At 36.0% G+C, this 22,864-nt stretch overlaps 1 protein-coding gene across 1 annotated transcript in view; it reads right to left on the bottom strand.

Moving 5' to 3' along the window:
- The window catches only part of CCDC7 (coiled-coil domain containing 7), a 404,782-nt gene that overhangs the window by 205,536 nt on the left and 176,382 nt on the right, over positions 1 to 22,864 (bottom strand). The gene's annotated exons all lie outside the window — the stretch shown is intronic.

Here is a 22,864-nt window from a genome sequence, read left to right as displayed (position 1 = left end):
ACAAAATAAGACTAGTACTCTTTTGCTTTGTTTCTTTTTTGTTTTGTTTTGTTTTGTTTTTTGTTTTTTTTTTTGCTTTGTTTCTTAAACCCTACATATTAGTAAAGTCATATGGTATATGTCTTTCTCTGGTTGACTTATTTCACTTAGCATTTTACTCTCTATCTCCATCCCTGTTGTTGCAAATGACAAGATTTCATTCTTTTTATGGTTGAATAATATTCCATTGTATATATGTACCACATCTTCTTTACTCATTCATCAATTGAATGTGCAAAGGGAGAAAAAGAGAGACAAACCAAGAAACAGACTCTTAATTATAGAGAACAAACTGATGCTTCCCAGAAGGGAGAGGGGTGGAGGGATGGGTTAAATAGGTGATGGGGATTAAAGAACATATAGGTTGTGATAAGCACTTGGTGATGTATGGAATTGTTGAATTACTATATTGTATACTTGAAACAAACATAACACTATATATTAACAAACTGGAATTAAAATAAAAACACTAATATCTAAAAAAAAGGCATGTAACACTAAAAATTATAAAACATTCCTGAAAGAAATTAAACAAGTTGTAATAAACGGAAAATCATTCCCTGGTTGTGGATTGTTAGACTTACTATTGTTAAAATCACATTACCCTCCAAATGATCTACAGATTCAGTGTTAACGCCTAGCAAAATCCTGGATGCCTATTCTACAGAAATCAATGAGGTGATACTAAAATTCATATGGAAATTTAAGGAATCTAGAATATCTAAAACAATCTTAAGAAGAAAAAAGTTGGAGGACTCCCATTTTCTGATTTAAAAACTTATAACTTGAAGATAATGTAATATTGATAATAAGCACAGCCATATAAATCAATAAAATATAGAGATCAGAAATGAAATTTACATTTATGATAAAATGATTAATATTTTTTCATTTGAGTATGGTTTATACACAATGTTACATTAGTTTCAGGTATAGAGTGTAGTAATTCAATTTCTCTCTTATGTTATGCTCACCACAGGTGTAGCTACTATCTGTCACCAACTTATTACAATATCATTGAATATATTCCCTATGCTGTGCCTTTTATTTCCATGACTTATTGATTCTATACCTAGAAACTTGTATTTCTTTTTTTTTTTAAGATTTTTATTTATTTGACTTAGAGAGAGATCACAAGTAGGCAGAGAGGCAGGCAGAGAGAGAGAGGGGAGGAAGCAGGCTCCCTGCTGAGCAGAGAGCCCGATGCGGGGCTCGATCCCAGGACCTGGGATCATGACCTGAGCTGAAGGCAGAGGCCTTAACCCACTGAGCCACCCAGGCGCCCGAAACTTGTATTTCTTATTCTTTTGCAGTAATTTTGCCCATTCTCCTACCCCTTTCTTGTCTGGTAACCATCAGTTTGTTCTCTGTATTTATAGGTTGCAACAACATAAAGGGACCTAAAGGGTGTTAAGTGTAATAACTCAAACTGAGAAAAACAAATACCGTATGATTTTACTCCTATGTGAACTCTACCAAAAAAAAAGAATAAACAAAAAGCTGATCAAATGATTTTCTAGGAGAGCACTAAGAAAAGTCAGTGGGGAGAAAACAGTCTTTTTAACAAATGATCCTGGGAACAACGGAGTATCCACATGAAAACGAATGAAGCTGGATCCCAGTGTCACACTATACACAGCTCAAAGTGATTTGTGGACATAAATATGTAAATTTGTAAATTACATTATAAGAATTTGTAAAATTACAAATTCTTTTTTTTTTTTAAGATTTTACTTATTTATTTGACAGATAGAGATCACAAGTAGGCAGAGAGGCAGGCAGAGAGAGAGGAAGGGAAGCAGGCTCCCTGCTGAGCAGAGAGCCCGATGCGGGGCTCGATGCGGGGCTCGATGTGGAGCTCGATCCCAGGACCCTGGGATCATGACCTGAGCCGAAGGCAGAGGCTTTAATCCACTGAGCCACCCAGGCGCCCCTGTAAAATTACAAATTCTTAAAACATAGGAGGGGCGCCTGGGTGGCTCAGTGGATTAAAGCCTCTGCCTTCGGCTCAGGTCATGATCCCAGGGTCCTGGGATCGAGCTCCGCATTGGGATCTGTGCTCGGCAAGGAGCCTGCTTACTCCTCTCTCTACCTGCCTCTCCGCCTGCTTGCGATCTCTGTCTGTCCAAAAAAAAAAAAAAAATCTTAAAAAAAAAAAAACACAAAAAAACATAGGAGTAAATTTTTATGACCTTAGGTTTACACAATGCTTTCTTGGATATTACAGATAAAGTACAGCTGACAATTGAAAATGCAGATAAATTAGGCTTCACTTAAAAAAAAGAATTTTGTGATTCAAGGACAATGTGAGTTAGATGTTTCATCACTCACATAACTGTCTTAGCTGGGACAGTTGATCAGATGATCTATATATGATCTGGCTGCTCAAGACTGAGAATTCCAAAAGAGCCAGGTAGAAGTCCTAGAGAATCACTTGCAACTTATCCTATTCATGGAAATGCTTACAAACCAGCCAATTAAATAGGAGGGTACATAGACCACACCTCTTGATTAGAAGCATCAGAGAATTTGGAATTATATTTTTATAACTGCTATAGTATATAAATTATAAAGGTTTACTTGAATTTAAAGTCATTTTGGATCAACACATTATATGTTTCAGATTTAAATATAGTCTGTGATAATATTACATGTGCAATGACAGAAGTTACATTCATCTTATTAAAAGTACTCTACGTTTTATATTAATTATATAAAAAGAAGCATAATTTATGAAAAAAAAATTTAAAGATGCATGTTATATTTGGTTTTGACTCAGATATATACCAAAGTGCAGACTGAAAGTTAATAATATAGTGTTGCATTAAAAAGATAATTCTGGGGGCACCTGGGTGGTTCAGTGGGTTAAAGCCTCTGCCTTCAGCTCAGGTCATGATCCCAGGGTCCTGGGATTGAGCCCCACATCGGGCTCTCTGCTCTGCAGGGAGCCTGCTTCCTTCTCTCTCTCTCTCTCTGCCTGTCTCTCTTCCTACTTGTGATCTCTATCAAATAAATAAAATCTTTAAAAAAAAAGATAATTCTGTTTTATGTGTTATTTTGAACTCTTTTAAATTAACATAAGAACACCAGGTTCCTGGGGCACCTGGGTGGCTCAGTAGGTTAAAGCCTCTGCCTTCGGCTCAGGTCATGATCCCAGTGTCCTGGGATCAAGCCCCGCATCATGCTCTCTGCTCAGCGGGGAGCCTGCTTCCTCCTCTCTCTCTGCCTGCCTCTCTGCCTACTTGTGATCTCTATCAAATAAATAAATAAATAAATCTTTAAAAAAAAAAAAAAAGAACACCAGGTTATTTTTCAGTGTCGATGTTTCATTTGTAAACACTGAGATAAGAGAGTACATTTTCTATTGCTATTTGAAAGCATTTCTCTTCAACATCCAAAGTATGTAATAGTGTTATTCTCAGTGAGTGTAAAGCTAAACTGGATACAAATGTCAATATTCTTTCCCAAACATTGATATTTATGTACTAAATAAATTTATAATATAAGCATAATTATCATTTTATGTTCCATATAGCTTACTGTATAACAGTACTTCTAATTCTTACATTTAATTAAAAAGAATATAAATCCAATTATGTACAACTGAAGGAAAAGACCCAAAGCTGAATAACAGGGAAGTGATGTCAGTGATACAATGGATGAGGAGGTCCCAGTCCTTTTGCCCCCCCAAAACAATAATTTAGCAACTACCTGTGGCTAAAATAGCACTGAGAGAACTCTGGAGTGCATTTAAGAAGTTGCAGCCAATCAATGTGATACACCACATTAATAAAAGAAAAGACAAGAACCTTATGATCCTCTCAATCCTTCGAGCAAGGATACAAGGAATATAGCTCAATATCATAAGAGCAATATAGGAAAAACCCACAGTGAATATCATCCTCAGTGGGGAAAAACTGACAGCTTTTCTCCTAAGGTCAGGAACACAACAGGGATGTCCACTTTCACCATGGTTGTTCAACATACTACTGGAAGTCCTAGCCTCAGGAATCAGACAACAAAAATAAATAAAAGGCATCCAAAGCAGCAAAGAAGTGTGAAACTTTCATTCTTCACAGACAATATGATACCATAGAATACTGAAAGACCACACCAAAGAATGGCTAGAATTGATACAGGAATTCAGAAAAGTGCCAGGATGTAAAATCAGTGCACAGAAGTCTGTTGCATTTCTGTACACTAATGATGAAGCAGCAGAAAGAGAAATCAAGGAATCAATCCCGTTTAAAATTGCACCAAAAACCATAAGATACCTAGGAATAAACCCAAAAACTATAGAACACTTATGAAAGAAATTGACGAAGACACAAAGAAATGGAAAAACATTCCATGCTCATGGATTGGAGGAACAAATATTGTTGAAATGTCTATGCTACCCAAAGCAATCTAACACATTCAATGCAATCCTTATCAAAATACCATCAACATTTTTCATAGAGCTGGAAAAAACAATCCTAAAATTCATATGAAAACAGAAAAGACCCCGACTAGCCAGAGGAATGTTGAAAAAGAAATCCAAAGCTGGTGGCAATCACAATGACAGTCTTCAAGCTATACTACAAAGCTGTAATCATCAAGACAGTATGGTACTGTTACAAAAACAAACACGTAGATTAATGGAACAGAATAGAAAACCCAGAAATAGACTCTTAATTCTATGGTCACCTATTTTTGACAAAACAGGAAAGAATGTCCAATGGAAAAAAAGTCTCTTCAAAAAATGGTGCTGGGAAAATTGGACAGCCACATGCAGGAAAATTAAACTGGATCATTTCCTTATACCATACTCAAAAATGAATTCACAATGGTGAATTCATTGGAGAAAGACCTAACCGTGAGAAAGGAAACCACCAAAAAAACCATCAAAATCCTTGAAGAGAACACAGGTAGCAACCTCTCTGACCTCAGCTGCAACAACTTCTTGCTAGATAAGTCTCCAAAAGCAAGAGAAACAAAAGCAAAAATGAACTACTAGAACTCATACAAAAATGAACTACTGGGACTTCATCAAGAGAAAAAGCTTTTGCATAGCCAAACAAAAACAAACAAACAAACAAACAAACAAACTAAACTAAACGGCAACCTACAGAGTGGGAGATATGGGCAGAAGACATGAACAGACATTTCTCCAAAGAAGATATACAAATGGCCAACAGACACATGAAAAAATGCTCAACATTACTTGGCATCAGGGAAATGCAAATCAAAACCACAATGAGATACCACCTCACACCAGTCAGAATCACTAAAATTAACAAGTCAGGAAAGAACAAATGTTGGTGAGGATGCAGAGAAAGGGTAACCCTCTTACACTGTTGGTGGGAATGCCAATCTGGTATAGCCACTCTAGAAAACAGCATGAAGGTTCCTCAAGAAGTTAAAAATAGAACTACCCTAGGATCCAGCTATTGCACTACTGTGTATTTACCCAAAAAATAAAAATGTAGTGATCTGAAGAGGTACATGCACCCCAATGTTTTATAGCAGCAATGTCCACAATAGCCAAACTATGGAAAGAGCCCAGATGTCCATCAACAGATGAATGGATAAAGAAGATGTGGTTTATATATGCAATGGATTATTACTCAGCCATCAAAAAAGGATGAAATCTTACCATTTACAATGACATGGATGGAACTGGATGGTATTATGTTAAGCAAAATAAGTCAGTCAGGGAAAGACAAATACCATAGGATTTCACTCATATTTATGAAACAAAACAGATGAACATAGGGGAAGGGAAGCAAAAAGAAAACAAGATGGATAAGAGACTCTTAACTCTAGGAAACAAACTGAGGGTTGCTGGAGGGGTGGTGAGTGGGAGGATGGGGTAACTGGGTGATGGGAGGACACTTGATATTAAGGAGGACACTCGATATAATGAGCATTGGGTGTTATAGGCAACTGATTAATCACTAAATTCTACCCCTGAAACTAATAATGTACTATATATTGACTAAATTGAATTTAAATGAAAAATTAAAAAACAAAAAAAACAAAAGGAGTTGCAGCAGCCCAGTGGATGACAAAAACCAAGAATGGCCATACAAAATAGTGTAGGAAGCATTTTACTTTTATCACCCTATATTCAGCTGGCATAGCTCAGAGTCGAGAGGAAAACCCTACAATGGCAGAAAAGGCATGGAGAACTCCAGTGCATTCACCACATAGGACCCTAGCAACACATGCTAACACCACAGACTCCCCCAATGTCCTTTGTGGATGAAGACCCCAGCTAATGGAGCTGCATAAAGCACAGGCTACTGAGCTCCCCAATAGCTAGAGCCAATGCTGTAAATCCCATCAGAACACTACCATTGTGCAAAACTGTGACCAGTGCTACTACAAGCCCCCTTAGATTTAGTGTTGCTACATAGCCCCTAGATAATTAGACAGATAAAAGAAATAAAAGGCACCCAAATCAAGAAGTAAATTTATGTTTGAAGATGACATAATCATATATGCAAAAAAACCCTAAAGACTCAAAAAAGAAAATTTAGGTAGGGAGAGGGTGGTGGGGTTATGGACATTGGGGAGGGAATGTGCTATGGTGAGTGCTGTGAAGTGTGTAAACCTGGTGATACACAGACCTGTACCCCTGGGGCTAATAATACCTTATATTTTAAAAACAAGGAATACTGTTATGCTGAAAAGTAAATAAATAAATAAATAAATACAAAAAATGTGCATTTAAAAAAGAAAATTTAGACATAATATAAGAATTCAATAAAATTGCAGGTTATGAAATCAGTATACAAACAAACCATTACCTGAAAAGAAAATATTCCCACTCACACTAGCAACAAAAAGATAAAATTCTAAGGAATAAACTTAACCAAAAAGATAAAAGACTTATACGTGTGAATTATAAGATATTGGCAAAGAAAATTAAAGAAGGCACAGATAAATGGAGAGGGAATTGATTATCATGGATTGGAAATTTACTATTTTGAAAATATCCATACTACCCAAAAGGATTTACAGGCTTAATGCAAATCCTTCCCAAACCCAAATGGTTTCTATTTCACATAAATAGAAATATGATCCTAAAAATCATTTGGAACCACAGAAGATCCAAATAACAAAAGCAGTTTTGAACATGGAGAACAAAGCCAGACACACCACTCACCTTGATTTCAAAATATATCATGAAATTCAAGTAATAAAAAAAGTATGGAATGTGCATTAAAAAAACATACATATAGGCAGAAGAAAAAGAAGAAAGTCCAGAAATAAATCTACACATGGATGGCAAACTGATACTTGACAAGGCTACCGGGAACACACAATGGGGAAAAGATAAGATTCTTCAATAAATGCTGTTAGAAATACATGCTGAAGAATCAAATTGGGCCCTTATCTGACAATGATACAAAAATCATCTTGAAATGGATTAAAGATTTAAATGTAAGACCACAAATCATAAAAATACTAAAAGAAACATAAAGAAAATTTTTCTTGAAATTGATCTGGGCAATGATTAATGGCTATGATGCCAAAAGTACAAGGAATGGAGGAAAAATAGACAAATGAAATGGCATCCAAAAAAAAAAAAAAAAAAGGTACCGCATAGCAGAGAAAACAATCAACAGAGTAAAAGAGCAACCTACAGAACTGGAGAAAATATTTACAAACCATAAATCTGATAAGTAATAAATATCTAAAATATACAAGAAGACATACAACTTAATTGCAAAACAAAAGAGACAAATAACCTGATTTCTTAAAAGAGCAAAAGACTTGAATATAAGACATAAAAATGGCCAACAGATACATATAAGTAGGCACTTAAACATCACTAGTCATCAGGGAAATGCAATTAAACCAGAATCAGATATCACCTTATACCTGTTAGGTTGGTTATTGTTAAAAAAAGAAAAACAAGTGTTGGTGACAATGTGGAGAAAATGGAATCATTATTCACCACTAGTGGAAACGTAAAATGGTACAGCCACTATGGAAAACAATATGGATGTTCCTCAAAAAATTCAAAATAGAATTACGATATGATCTGGTGGTGTTACTTCTGATTATTTATCCAATAGAATTCAATTCAGGACCTCAAAGAGATATATTTACAATTCAGCAGTAACCAAGATATGAAAGCAACATTAATGTCCATCAATAGTGTATAGATAAAGAAAATGTGATACACACACACACAACACTGACTATTATTCAGTCTTTCAAAAGTAGGAAATCCATTCATTCACAAAAAGGTGGATGAAACTTCAGGGCATTATGTTAAATGAAATAAGCCAGTCACAGAAGGGCAAACACTCCATTAATTCATTTACATGAGGTATCAAAAATAGTTAAAGCTCATAGAAGTAAAAAATGGACAGTGGTTGCTATGATGGGTTAAGGAAAAAGATGTGTCTCTGTTCGATGTGTATAAAATTATAATATTACAACATAAAAATGTTCTACAGATCTATTGTACAACATTTTGCTTATAGTTAACAATACTGTACTATATACTTACAAATTTGTTAAAAGGGCAAATCTCATGTATTTTTTTTTTAACCACAATAGAAAGTCAGTGGAGTTCTATTCCAGAAGAGGGAGAGACATAAATACTTGGAGAACAGCACTAAATAATGACTACTACATTAATATAAATACAAAAATCTAAAATAAATGTAATAAAATTAAGTAGTATATTTAAAGATGTACCATATTCTAATAAAATTTAATACCAATGCATAGAGCGCTCCATAGTTAATTCACTATATTAATTAATAAAAGAGAAAAATCATATAAGAACCTCAATCCTAAAAGAGAATTTGAATTTGATTTTTTTTATCTCAAAAGGAATGAAAAAGAAACCTAAAAAGGGCTACCTAAATATTACACTTAATATAAAGCAGTAGAATCATTTAATACATAAGAGGTACTTCCATAACTGTTATTATTTAACATTATACATTTCTCCAAAAATGATACATGGTGGACAAGCATATGAAAAGATGCTCAACACCAGTAATCATTACAGAAATTCAAATTAATATCACAGTGAGATATCACCTCACACTCATTAAGATGACTACTATTAAAAACATAATGGAAAAATAATTGCTGTGAGGATGTTGAAAAATTTGAACCCTAGCACACTGTTGGTGGAAAATATAAAATGGTGGAAATGTAAACTTCAAGAATACAGTATGGACATTGTTCAAAATATTAAAAAAGAGAGCTACCATATGACACAGCAATCCCACTTCGGGTATAGACCAAAAGAACTGAAAGCAGGGTCTCACAGAGATATTTGCAAACCCTTGTTCATTGGCAGCATTATTCACAATGGTTGGAAGCAAACCAAATGTCCATCAATGAATGAATACATGATATGTGCTATATACATACACATTAATCTAACTCAGCATTAAAAATAAAGGAAATACTGTGACATACTACAACTCTGATGAACCTAGAGGACATTATATTAAGAGAAATATACTAGTCACAGAAAGATAAATACTATGCTTCCATTCACATGAGGTAGGTAACATAGTCAAATTCACAGAAATTAAAATTTGATAATCCATGGTGGATACTATGGACTATGAAGAGGAATAATGGAGAATTACTGTTTAATGGATTTAGAATTTCAGTTTTGCAAGATGAGAAAGTTCTAGCAATCTGTTTCACAAGGAGGTGTATATTCTTTAAAACTACTCACTGTACATATAAATTGGTTAAATGGTAAACGTGGTAAACACATGTGTTGTGTCACAACTCAAAAGTTAAAAGAAAGAGCTCAGCAAAGTCCTGGCGAATTTGCTATAAGAAGTTAAAAGAAGCATAAGATCCCAGATATTCCAGTGCTTCTACAGTTTAAAAAGAGGCTGTTTGTTATGAGCAATACAGCAATTTATTACAGCAATACAGACCTACATTAAGAAGAAAATTCCCCAATAAACAACCTAACCTTACACTTCCGAAGCTGGGAAAAAACAAAAGATGAAGCCCAAAACCAGCAGGAAAGGGAGAATAATAAAGATGAAAGCCAGAATAAATCATATATTTTAGAATATTCTCTTATATTTCTGTGGTTTCACTGATCTGTAACCAGGAGCTGGTTCTCTGAAAAAATTAATAAAATGGATAAATCTCTACCCAGAACTAATCAAAAAGAAAAGGGACAAAAATAAATAAAATCACAAATAAGAGAAGAGAAATAACTACCAACACCACAGAAATATAATTATAAGAGAATATTCTAAAATAAACTATAGCTAACAAATCAGACAACACAGAAAAAAATGGGTAAATAGTAGCATATAAACCACCAAAATAGAAACCAGAGGAAATAGAAAACTCGAACAGAATGATAACAAGCAAAAAAATTAAATCAGTGATCAAAAAATTCCCAATAAACAAAAGTCCAAATGACTTCACAAATTCTATCAAGCATTTAAAAAAGAGTTAATACCAATTCTTCTCAAAATATTCCAAAAAACAGAAAAGGAACTTAAATTTCCAAATCCATTCTATGAGCCGGCATTACTTTGATGCCAAAACCAAATAAAGACTCCACTAAAAAAAGAACTACAGGACAATATACCTGATGAACACAGATGTAAAAACGCACAACAAAATACTAGCAAATGAAATTCAACAACACATTTAAAAAATCATTCACCACAAAGTGAGATTTATTCTTCGGTTGCAAGGGTGGTTCAATATTCACAAATCAATCAACGTGATGCCTGACATCAATAAGAGAAAGGAGGGGTGCCTGGGTGGCTCAGTGGGTTAAAGCCTCTGCCTTCAGTTCAGGTCATGATCCCAGGGTCCTGGGATCGAGCTCCACGTAGTGCTTTCTGCTCAGCGGGGGGCCTGCTTCCTCCTTTCTCTCTGCCTGCCTCTCTGCCTACTTGTGATCTCTGTCAAATAAATAAAATCTTTAAAAAAAATAAGAGAAATGATAAAAATTATATCATTTCAATAGATACAGAAAAAAGCATTTGACAAAGCAGATATATACACGATAAAAACCCTCAAAGTAGGTTTAGAGGGAATATACCTCAACATAATAAAGGACATATATGAAGAACCCCTAATTAATATAATCCTAAATGGGGAAAAATTGAGTTTTTCCTCGATGTTCAGGAATGCAACAGGGATATCTACTCTCACCATTTTAATTCAACACAATACTGGAAGTTCTAGCCACAGCAATCAGACAGCAAGAATATATAAAAGATATCCAAACTAGCAAGGAAGAAGTCAAACTTTCACTACTTGCAAATGACATGATACTCTATACCAAAAAAAAAAAAAAAAAAAAAAAAAAATCTATCAAAAATTTGCTAGAACTGATACACAAATTCAGTTAAGTTGCAAGATATAAAATCAACAGAAATCTGTTGTATTTCTATAACCAATAATGAAACAGCAGAATGAGAAATCAAGAAATCAATCCCAGGACGCCTGGGTGATTCAGTCAGTTAAGCATCTCCCTTCAGCTCAGGTCATGATCCCAGGGTCCTTGGATCAAGTCCTACATCAGGCTCCCTGTTTTGCAGGGAGCCTGCTTCCCCTCTGCCTGCCACTCTCCCTGCTTTTGCTCTCTCTCCTTTCTCTCTCTCTGACAAATAAAACCTTAAAAAAAAAAAGAAAAAAGAAATCCATCCCATTTGTAATTGCATGAAAAACATAAGCTACCAAGGAATAAACCTAACCAAAGATGTGAAAGAACTATACTCTAAAAACTATAAAACTGATGAAAGAAATTGAAGATGACACAAAGAAATGGAAAGATATTCCATGTTCATGGATTAAAACAACAAATATTTTTTAAATGTCTACACTACCCAAAGCAATCTGCACATTTAATTCAGTCCTTATCAAAATACGAGCAGCATTTTTCGTAGAGCTAGAATAAACAATCCTAAATTTGTATTGAACCATAAAAGACCTTAAATAGCCAAAGCAATATTGAAAAAGAAAAGCAAACTGGAGGCATTGAAATTCCAGACTTCAAATTATATTTCAAAGCTGTAGTAATCAAAACAATATGGTACTGGCACAAATATTGACACATAGATCAATAGAACAGTATAGAAAATCCAGAAGTGAACCCACAACTATATGCTCAATTAATCTCTGACAAAATAGGAAAGAATACATAATGGGAAAGAGAGGCTATTCAACAAATGATAATAGGAAAACTAAGCACCAACATGCAAAGTGGACTACTTTCTTGCAGCATACACAAAATTGAATTCAAAATGGATTAAAGACCTAAATGTGAGATGAAACCATAAAAGTCCTAAAGAACACAGGCAGTAACTTCTTTGACATCAGCCATGGAAATTTATTTCTAATATGTCTCCTGAGGCAAGGAAAATAAATGCAAAAGTAAACTATTGGGACTATATCAAAATAAAAAGTTTCTGTACAGGGAAGGAAAAAAATCAACAAAACTAAAAGGCAACCTACAGAAAGAGAGAAGATATTTGCAAATGACATATCTGATAAAGGTTTAGTATCCAAAATGTATAAAGAATCTATAAAATTGATGTTGGCTAACTGAACATAATTTAAAAAAGAATTCATAAAACTGAACTCCCTCAAAATACTCCAATTAAAAATGGGCAGAAACAGCAAAGGAAATAGTCAACAAAACAAAGAGGCAACCCATGGAATGTGAGAAGATATTCGCAAATGACACTAAATACAAAGGACTGATATATCCAAGATCTATAAAGAACTCCTCAAACTCAACACCCAAAAAAACAGATAATTATGTCAAAAAATGGGCTGAAGACATGAACAGACACTTCTACAAAGAAGACACAAATGGCTAACAGACACATGAAAAAATGCTCATCATCATTAGCCATCAGGGAGATTCAAATCAAAACCCCATTGAGATACCACCTTACACCAGTTAGAATGGCCAAAATTAACAAGACTATAAACAACAAGTGTTGGAGAGGATGTGGAGAAAGGGGAACCCTCTTACACTGTTGGTGGGAATGCAAGTTGGTGCAGCCACTTTGGAGAACAGTGTGGAGATGCCTCAAGAAATTAAAAATAGAGCTTCCCTATGACCCTGCCATTGCACTACTGGGTATTTACCCCAAAGATACAGATGTAGTGAAAAGAAGGGCCATCTGCACCCCAATGTTTATAGCAACAATGGCCACGGTCGCCAAACTGTGGAAAGAACCAAGATGCCCTTCAACGGACGAATGGATAAGGAAGATGTGGTGTATATACACTATGAAGTATTATGCCTCCATCAGAAAGGATGAATACCCAACTTTTGTAGCAACATGGACGGGACTGGAAGAGATTATGCTGAGTGAAATAAGTCAAGCAGAGAGAGTCAATTATCATATGGTTTCACTTATTTGTGGAGCATAACAAATAGCATGGAGGACATGGGGAGTTAGGAGAAGGCAGCTGAGGGAAATTGGAAGGGGAGGTGAACAATGAGAGACTATGGACTCTGAAAAACAATCTGAAGGGTTTGAAGAGGTGGGGGGTGGGAGGTTGGGGGAACCAGGTGGTGGGTATTAGGGCACGGACTGCCATGGAGCACTGGGTGTGGTACAAAAATAATACTGTTATGCTGAAAATAAATTTAAAAAAATGATTAAAAATAAAAAAATAAAAAAAATTATACAAATATTCAATGTTCATTTATTGAAAAAACTCAGTGTTTTTAAATGTCTATTGTACCCAAAGTGATCCTCAGATGTAATGCATCTCTGTCAAAATTCCAATAGCATTTATCACAGAAATAGAACTAATAATCCTAATATTTATATGAAACCACAAAAGACCTAGACTAGACACAGAAATCTTGAGAAATAATAAAGCTGGAAACATCACATTTCTTGAACTCAAACTACATCACAAAACTATAGCAATCCAAACAGCATGACACTGACATTGAAGTAATACACTGGTAAACAGAACAGACAGCCCAGGAAGAAACCCATACACATATTGTCCAATTAATTTTTAACAAAGTAGCCGAGGATATACAATGGAGAAAGGACAGTGTGCAATAAATGGTATTTATGAAATATTAACCACAAATTAAAGAATGAAGCCAGACCCCTATCCTATTTAACACCATCTATAATATCCAACTCAAAATACATTAAAGGTTTAGATATTAATAGCTGAAACTGTAAAACTCATACAAGAAAACAAAAGAGGTTACCTCATTGACATTGGACTTCACTATTTTTTCCCCTTTGATACCAAAAGCAAAGATAAAAAAATAAAAAATAAACAAGTAGGACTGCCCCCAACAAAATAATGCTTCACAGCTAAGAAAGTCAACAAAATGAAAAGGCAGTCTACAGAATGGGTAAAAGTGCTTCCATACTTCATATCTGATTAATATCCAAATATAAAAAACTCATGAAACTCAACAACAAAATAACAACACAATTTTAAAAGGGGAAAATAACAGAAATAAACATTCTTCCAAAGCAGACATAGAAATAAACAGGCACAAGAAAAGCTACTCAGAAGAAAGAGGCAAGATGGCAGAAGAGTAGGGGACCTCATTTAATCTGGTCACTTGAATTTAGCTGGATAACTATCAAGCCATTCTGAACACCCAGGAATTCAGCCTGAGAGGTAAGAAAATATAGCTGGAACTCTACAAGTAGAAAAGCAACTGCTTCTTGCAAGGTAGGAGGTGTGGAGTTGTGAATCTGTGGGGACATACGGGAAGAAAAATGGAGGGGGGAAGGGATCCTCCATATGCTGGCTACTGAAAAGTGATAAAACACCAGAGCACAAAATCGGAATCCTCTGAAATCTGCTCAAATGAGAGGAATCCCTTTCTGAAAGGGGCTCAGGGGGTGAAAAGGGCAGAATTCTAGATGGGTAACTGTGGTCTCAGGATCCCAGAAGACACGGGATGAACAGGGATGCCTGAATTGGTAGAGTGCCCAAGCAGTGGAGCCAGGAAACTGGTTATGATCAGTGAGCCCAGGAGGGATTTGTAGTTTGGGTTGTTGGGTGACCACTCTTTGTCAGAGCACTCTGAAAAGGACTGGAATGTGTGGGCCATTTACCATCCTGCGGGAGGGGCAAAACAGTTGTGGCCATGACCAGGCAATAGCGCTCAGGGTGGTGGTGGTCCTGGAAAGGAGAGTAGGGTGGCACCCAGCCATGACCCAGGAGGAGTGGAGCAGGTGCCTGTCTGCACAAGCCTGCAAGTGCTGGCAGTCCCAAGGACACAAAGGGCAGGGGTGCTCACAGGTCCCTGGGATTTCCCCCCAGGAGGACTGCAGTGATGCACATGGCATGAGTCTGCAGAGTTTAGCACACCCAAAAATGAAAAATGTTTGTCCTAAAGGGTTTATTGAAGAGGGTGGGTCAATGATCTCTCAGCTCTGGGCCAGAGATCTGCACTTGACCATTTTTGCTCGGATCCTCTGAAGAGGCGCAGAAAACCTCTAGGGAACAAAAACCAGACAGACAATAAGCTTACACTGAGCCCAGACTCCTGACAAGGGGTGGGGCAAATCCATGAGTCAAGGACATCTGAGAGGAAGCATAGCAGGGCCCCTCCCCCAGGGACAGAATGGAAGCACTTGTACAATACAACTTTATGGATTCCACAAGACTGTAAAACTCTAGCACCAGGGGAAAATACTATCTTGAGCTACAAGTGTTTTCTCAAGACTCATTTATCTTTCAATCTAAAATGTCCCATTTCTTTTTTTTTTTTACCTTTTCCCCATTTCAACTTACTTACAACTTTCTTATCTTACCAACTTATGTTTTTAAGTTGCTTTTTACCTTTTATTTTTTACATCTACATTTTATAGATATATGCTTCATTTTAGTCCTTTTATTCAATATATTTAGACCTCTATCATATATGTGTAATATATATTTTATATATACATATATGTGTACACATATATGTGCACATATATACATATATATGTAATATATATTTTATATATACATATATGTATATGTATATACACATATATACATATATATACATATAATACATATATTATGTACATATATACATATATGTGTACATATATTTTATATATACATATATACATATATGTGTACATATATTTTATATATACATATATACATATATGTGTACATATATTTTATATATACATATATACATATATATAATATATATTTTATATATACATATATGTTATATATACATATATATTATATATATAAAAGTTTTCCTTTCTTTGCCATTTTGGGATGTAGTGTCTTCTAACGGAGAGACCAAAATTCAATAAGGGAACAAGTGGATCACCCTGCACCCTATGATATTATAGTCTCTCTTCCCCATCCCCTTTTTTGTTGTTTTATTTCATTATGGTTTTGCTTGCTTTTCTGTGGTGGTTTCCAACCACTTTGGTTTTTTCTGGGGTGTATTTTGTTTGGTTGTTGATATTTTAGACTCTGCTCATTGGCTTACCCATCCTTCTCAGGGAAAAGTGACTAGAAGGAGAAATTCACAACAAAAGAAAAAACCAGAGGGAATGCTCTCTACCACAGAGCTAATCGATATGGATATAAGTAAGATGTCAGAGATGAATTCAGGATAGCAATTATAAAGTTAACAGCTAGGCTTGACAAAAGCATAAATGACAATACAAAATCTCTAAGGACAGAAATGAGATCGTATCAGGCCGAACTTAAAAACACTATGAAGGAGATACAGTCTAAATTGGATGCTCAAACGGCTAGGGGAAATGAGGCAGAAGAGAAAATAAGTGATCTAGAGGAAGGCTGATGGGAAGGAAGGAAGCTGAAGAAAAGAGAGAAAGACACAAATAGCCCATGAAGAAAGGTGTCGAGCAATTAATGATGCCATGAAATGAGCCAATGTCAGAATTACTGAGGTACACGATGGGGTGGAGAGAAAGAGGGCCAAAAGGTATATTTGATTAAATCATAGCTGAGAATATCCCTAATCTGGAGAGGGAAACAAAGTTTTCATGTCCAAGAGGCAGAGAGGATCTCTCCCAAAATCAATAAAATAGACCAACACCCCAACATATAATAGTGAAACTTGTAAATCTTAGAGCCAAGGAAGCTATCCTGAGAGCATCTACAGGGAAGAGATTTCTTATGTATGGAGGGAGGAACATGAGAATAACATCAGACCTGTCCACAGAGACCTGGCAAGCCAGAAAGAGCTGGCAGGAGATATTCAGTGTACTGAATGAGAAGAACATAAGCCAAGAATAGTTTATCCATCCTGTCATTCTGAAAGGATGGAGAGATAAAGAGCTTCCAGGACCAGCAGAAACTGAAAGAATATGTGATGACCAAGCCAGCCCAGCAAAAAATACTAAGGGGGATTCTGTAAAAGAAAAAAGACCCCAAGAGTAATATAGACCAAAAATATAGAGAGACAATCTAGAGAAGCAGGGACTTTACAGGCAACATTATGGCACTAAATTAATTATCTTTCAATAGTTACTCTCAATGTGAATGGCCTAAATGCTCCCATGAAATGGCTCACGGTATCAGACTGGAAAAAAAGACAGGAACCATCCATATGCTATCTACACAGACTCATTTTGAACCTAAAGACACCTCTAGATTGAAAGTAAGTAGATGGAGAACAATTTACCAGGCCAATGTACCTCAAAAGAAAGCTGGGGTAGCAATTCTTATATCAGACAAATTAGATTTAAAACCAAAACTGTAGTAAGAGATGTAGAGGGGCACGATATCATACTTAACAGGCCTATCCAACAAGAAAATTTAACAATTGTAAATATCTATGTCTCCAACAAATAAACCAATTATTAACCAAAATAAATAATCCATATTGATAATAATAAATAGTGTATGTAATAGAGTCATAGTAGGAATAATACATGAATAACACATGAATAGGAGACTGAACACTCCACTCATAGCAATGGAAAGATCATCTAAGCAGAAGATGAACAAAGAAGCAAGAGCTCTGAATGATACATTGGATCAGATAGACTTCATAGATATATACAGAACATTCTACCCTAAAACAACAGAATACTTATTCTTCTCAAGTGCACATGGAACTTTCCCCAGAAGAGACCACATACTGAGTCACAAATCACGTCTCAACTGATACCAAAAGACTGAGATTATTCCTGGCATATTATCAGGCCACAATGCTTTGAAACTGGAACTCAATCACAAGAAAAAAAATTGGAAAGAATTCAAACACTTGGAAGTTAAAGAGCATCTTGCTAAAGAATGAATGGGTCGACCAGGAAATTAAAGCTTAAACAATTCATGGAAACTAATGAGAATGAAAACACATCGGTCCAAAACCTATGAGATACTGCAAAGTTGGTCTTAAAGGGAGAAATACATAGCCATCCAAGCATTTTTCAGAAAAGTAGAAAAAGCCCAAATGCACAAGGTAACCTTACACCCAAAGGAGCTGGAGAAAAAACAGCAAATAAGGCCTAAATCATGCAAGAGAAAAGAAATAATAAAGATTAGAGCAGAGATCAGGAAAACAGAAACCAGAAAAACAGTAGAACAGATCAATGAAACTAGAAGCTGGTTCTTTAAAAGAATTAATAAGATTGATAAACCTCTGGTCAGACTTACCCAAAAGAAAAGGGAAAGGACCCAAATAAATAAAATCATAAGAGAAAAGGAAGAGATCATGGCTAACACCAAGGAAATAGAAACAATTATTAGAAATTATTACAAGCAACTGGGGCGCCTGGGTGGCTCAGTGGGTTAAGCCTCTGCCTTCGGCTCAGGTCATGGTCTCGGGGTCCTGGGACTGCTTTCCCCCCATCCCCCGCCTGCCTCTCTGCCTACTTGTGATATCTCTCTCTCTGTCAAATAAATAAATAAAATATTTAAAAAAAGAAATTCTTATCAGCAACTACATGCCAACAAATTAAGCAATCTGGAAGAAATGGATGCCTTCCTGGAAACTTATAAACTACCAAGACTGAAAGAGGAAAAAACAGACAATCTGAATAGACCAATAACCGGAAATGAAATAGAATCAGTAATAAAAAAAACTCCCCCTCCCCAGAAAAACAAAAAATAAAAACAAAAACAAAAAAAACAAGAGTCCAGGGCCAGATGGCTTCCCACGGGAATTCTACCAAACATTTAAAGAAGAAATTACTATTCTACCGAAGCTGTTTCAAAAAATCGAAACAGAAGGAAAACTTCCAAACTCATTTTATGAGGCCTGCATTACCCTGATCCTAAAACCAGACAAAAGACCACTTCAAAAAGGAGAATTACAGACCAATATCCCTGATGAACATGGATGCCAAAGATCCTAGCCAATAGGATTCAACAGTACATTAAAAGGATTATTCATCACAATCAGGTGGGATTTATTCCTAGGATGCAAGAGTGGTTCAACATTCACATATAAACCAAAATGATAAATCACATTAATAAAGGAAAAGACAAGAACCATATGATCCTCTCAATAGATGCAGAAAAAGCATTTGACAAAATACAGCATCATTTCCTGATTAAAACTCTTCAGAGTGTAGGGATATAGGAAACATACCTCAATATCATAAAAAGCCATCTATGAAAAGCCCACAGCAAATATCAGTCTCAATTTGGGAAAAGCCAAGAGCTTTTCCCTTAAGATCAGGAACATGAAAGGAGAATCTCACTCTTATCTCTTTTGTTCAAAATAGTACTAGAAGTCCTAGCCTCAGCAATCAGACAACAACAAGAAATAAAAGACTTTCAAATTGGCAAAGAAGTCAAACTCTCACTCTTTGCAGATGTCATGACTTTATGTAGAAAACCCAAAAGACTCCACCCCAAAATTACTAGAACTCATGCCGCAATTCAGCAATGTGGCAGGATACAAAATCAATGCACAGAAATCAGTTGCATTTCTATACACTAACAATGTAACAGTAGAAAGAGAAATTAAGGAATTGATTCCCTCTACAAAGACATCAAAAACCATAAGATACCTCGTAATAAACCTAAAACCAAAAAGGTAAAGGATCTATATTCTAGAAACTATAGAGCACTTATGAAAGAAATGGAGAAGGACACAAAGAGATGGAAAAACATTCCATGCTCATGGATTGGAAGAATAATGTTAAAATGTCTATGCTGCCCAGAGCAATCTACACTTTCAATATCATCCCTATTAAAATACCATTGTCATTTTTCAAAGAGCTGGAACAAACAATCCCAAAATTTGTACAGAATCTCAAAAGACCCCGAATCATCACAGGTATGTTGAAAAAGAAAACCAAAGCAGGGAAGGGCATCACAATGCCTGACTTCAAACTGTATTACAAAGCCGTGATCACCAAACAGCATGGTATGGGCACAAAAGCAGGCACATGACCAGTGGAAGCAAGAAATGGACCCTTAACTTTATGGTCAACTAACCTTTTACAAAGCAGGAAAGAATATCCAATGGAAAAATGACAGTGCTTTTAATAAATGGTGTTGGGAAAACTGTAGAGACACATGCAGAAGAATGAAACTGGACTATTCTCCTACACCATACACAAAGATAAACTGAAAATGGATGAAAGACTTAAACATGAGACAGGAATCTATCAAAATCCTACAGGAGAACACAGGTAGCAATTCCTTTGACCTCGGCCACAGCACCTTCTTGCTAGACACATCTCTAAAGGCAAGGGCAACAAAATAAAAAATGAACTCTTGGAATTTCATCAAGATAAAATCTTCTGCAAGGCAAAGGAAACTCAACAAGACTAAACGGCAACCTACAGAATGCAAGAAGACTTTCACAAATGACATAACGGATAAAGGTCTGGTATCCAAGGTCTTTATAGATCAACACCCAAAAAAAACAAATAATCCAGTCAAGAAATTGGCAGAAGACATGAACAGACACTTCTCCAAAGAAGACATACAAATGGCCAACAGAGACTTTGAAAAATGCTCCTTATCACTTGGCATCACCAAAATACAAATCAAAACCACAATGAAATACCACCTTACACCAGTTAAAATAGCTAAAATTAATAAGACAGGGAGCAACAAATATTGGCAAGGAATGGAGAAAGGGGAACCCTCTTACACTGTTGGTGGGAATGCAAGCTGGTTCAGCCACTCTGAAAAACAATATGGAGGTTCCTCAAAAATTTGAAAATAGAGCTACTCTATTACCCAGAAATTGTACTACTGGGAATTTGCCCCAAAGATATAGATGTAATGAAAAGAAGGGGCACATGCACCCCAATGTTCATAGCAGCAACAGTCACAATAGCCAAACTGTGGAAGGAGCCAAGATGCCCTTCAACAGATGAATCGATAAAGAAGATGTGGTTCATATATACAATGGACTATACTACTACTCAGCCATCAGAAAGGGTGAATAATTACCATTTACATGACCAGGATGAAACTGTAGGGTATTATGCTAAGTGAAATGAGTCAATCAGAGAAAGACAATTATCATATGGTTTCAGTCATATGTAGAATGTAAGAAACAGTGCAGAGGTCCACAAGCAAAGGGAGGGAAAACTGAATGCGAAGAAATCAGAGGAGACAAACCATGAGAGATTCTTAAGTATGGGAAACAAACTGAGGGTTGCTGAAGGGCAAGGGAATTGGGGGAAGGAGTTACTGGGTGATGGGCATTAAGGAGGGCACATGATGTGATGAGCACTGGGTGTTGCACGTAGCTGATGAATCACTGAATACTACATCAAGAACTGTAGATGTACTATATGTTGGCTAATTGAATTTAAATAAAAAAAAGAAAAGATACTCAACATCATCCAAGAAATACAAATCAAACCACAATGAAATATCACATTTTAGAATGTACATTGTCAAAAGGATAAGATATAAGTGTTGGCAAAGATGTGGAGAAAGAGAACACTTCTATGCTGTTGGTAGGAATGGAATCTGGTATAGTCATTATGGAGAATAGTATGTAATGTCTTCAAAAAATTAAAAACAGAACTACCATATGATCCAGCATTCCCATTCCTGGGCATATATCCAAAGGAATTGAAATCAGTATCTCAGAAAGACATCTTCATACCTATGGTCACTCCAGCATATTCAAAATAGCCAAGACATGGAAACAACCCATGTCCATCAGTCGATAAAGTAGATGTAGTATAGGCATACAATGGAATAGTCAGACATTGGAAAGAAGATTATCTTGTCATTTGTGACAATCTGGATGAGTTTGGAGTCAGAATTGCAAGTGAAATAATCCAGATAGAGAATGACAAATACTATACGGTTTCACTTATATGTAGAAGTTTTTAAAAAGTCAAACTCGTAAAAACAGAGATGAGAAGATAAGGAAATAAAAGAAAAGAGAATGGTAGTTACTAGACAGTAAGGATGGGGAACTTGGGTTCCCTCAGCTGTCTAGGACACTACCAAAGATAATCAATTCTCTCTTACAGTATACATCGTAGTGAGGAAGGAGTTCCATGATGATGAGAAGGAAGAGATCACAAGAGTGGCAGAAAGGATTCTCAAAGGGCATAAAATGGATTCAATTCCCACTGATGCACTATAAACTCCATCTGCAAGTCCACACATGAGCTGCTGGAAACCAGTGGGTCTTAAAGCCTGGAATTTTAAAAATCAGCAGGCTGGGCTACAGGAGAGCTTGAAGGGCAACTACAAACTGAGACGTCACCTTTAAATATCCAGTTTGGCAAACAGCCCATGGACATACAGCTTGGTAGCAACACTTTGAAAGCTGCCAAGGGCTTATGGGAGGGAGAGTTACTGATGTCAGAGTTTGCTGAGGGACTTCTCCTAGAAGAAGGAGAAGGCAGGTGCCATTTTCCCCATCCCCTACCCCCCAGCA

This window comes from Lutra lutra, chromosome 8 (assembly GCF_902655055.1).
Source record: "Lutra lutra chromosome 8, mLutLut1.2, whole genome shotgun sequence".
NCBI lineage: Eukaryota > Metazoa > Chordata > Mammalia > Carnivora > Mustelidae > Lutra > Lutra lutra.
Note: the sequence above shows the minus strand (reverse complement) of the source record. Positions and strands in the feature narration are given on the sequence as shown.